Source organism: Leptodactylus fuscus, chromosome 3, assembly GCF_031893055.1.
Source record: "Leptodactylus fuscus isolate aLepFus1 chromosome 3, aLepFus1.hap2, whole genome shotgun sequence".
NCBI classification, from domain to species: domain Eukaryota; kingdom Metazoa; phylum Chordata; class Amphibia; order Anura; family Leptodactylidae; genus Leptodactylus; species Leptodactylus fuscus.
In genome coordinates, this window is record NC_134267.1 from 217,949,683 (window position 1) to 217,951,311 (window position 1,629).

At 38.9% G+C, this 1,629-nt stretch overlaps 1 protein-coding gene across 1 annotated transcript in view; it reads right to left on the reverse strand.

Moving 5' to 3' along the window:
• Positions 1–1,518: 1,518 nt before the first annotated feature.
• Positions 1,519–1,629, reverse strand: part of OSR1 (odd-skipped related transcription factor 1) — a 6,868-nt gene continuing 6,757 nt past the window's right edge. Inside the window, exon 4 of the mRNA XM_075266808.1 lies at positions 1,519–1,629. This exon is cut by the window's right edge and continues 676 nt beyond it. The gene's annotated coding sequence lies outside the window, so the exon portion shown is untranslated.

Sequence of the window (1,629 nt, forward strand, 5' to 3'; positions counted from 1 at the left end):
ATAAATATGCCCCATAGAGTAGGCAGTCTAAAGATACTCCAGATGTATCCTCCAGCATCAGTCACTGTGATAAATCTGGCGTATTCTCAGACTGCCTGTCTAAGTTTGCACTGTCTAACTAATAGTATACCTGGGCCAATGTTGCAAATTTTTTGTAGAAATGACGTCAAAACATTGCCGATCTCTACTTTGCAACTTTTTTTGAATTCTGTAGTGCAGACTTTGCTAAGTCCCTTGAAAGACGTCACAAAATTTGTAGCACCTTCCTGTTGGGTTTATTTTCAAAAATTAGGATGTTTTTCAATTTGCGCCCCTTTTTTTAAAAAAAACAGTGACAAAGTGGGTTGGAAATCTGGGCAGCCAAGGTAGGGGCACCTCAGTGAGTCAGATTCACTAAAGCAGACGCTAGAAAACTGGGTTATTCCAGATATAGGCAAAGTCAGGTACACAAGATCTCCCACAATGTGCCTGCATTATTAAGAGGCCGGTCCCTCTGAACATGTTGGGACACATATTGCATCAACACACCGGTCCGTCTTAATAAATCCACCCATTGAGTTTTTATAGATGTGAGGTCACCATGATAGGCCGCTGTGACCATGTGATCTGTTACACCAGGGGTAGGGAACGTACGGCTCTCCAGCTATTGCAAAACTACAACTTTCAGAATGCATACGTGCTCTGCTGTTCTTGGAACTCCCATGGAAGTGAATGGGGCATGATGGGAGTTGTAGTTTCACAGTAGCCTGAGAGCCGAAGGTTCCCTACCTCTGTGTTACACCATAGCAGACTCTGGTTTTCCAGATCTGGATACTTAGGGAAATTGTCTAATTTGCACTAAAAATTGCACCAAATAATGTGCACCAAGTTTCCTATGTGCTTAATAGAATTTGAACTGTAATAGGCATCAAATATATAAAAAAAACAAGCGCCATTTTTGGTGCAAGATATTGGTCAAAATTTACGCCATGGAGTGACGAGAAGGAAAATGTATCTATCAAGAGGTATTTCTAATATAGATCCTACACCATGAACTTGTTATAACCCATGACAATACTATATGACCTATTACACGAGCAACACAGTGTTTCAGTGGTTAGCCTTGCAGCGCTGTAGTCCTGGGTTCAAATCCTGCCAGAAACAACATCTGCAAGGAGTTTGTATGTTCTCCCCATGTTTGTGTAGATTTCCTCCCATTCTCCAAAGACATACTGATAGAAAAAAAAATGTATATTGTGATCCCTATATGGGGCTCCCAATCTACTTTAAAAAATTATATGACCTATTAATATAAAGCGACTCTTCGGACCGTACCATTCGAATATTTCTCTTTTATTGTACAAATCCAGTGACAAGTGGTAATTTGTATATCAGCATAAAGTGCCAAAACAACCAGAGAGCTATTGCAACACAAAAAATATGCCAAAAAAAGTTTAAAAAAAAACAATTAAATACAAAAAAAACAAAAACAAAAGAAAAGGTAAAATATTAAATAAAACTGGAATGTTATCGGTTTACACAATAATCTGAGATTTGTTACAAAGAGTTGCACTACAAGTAAATGTTACGAGGCCCCACTCAATTCCAGCATGCAGACTGAAGCTAAGCATTTATTACACACAGTGACCC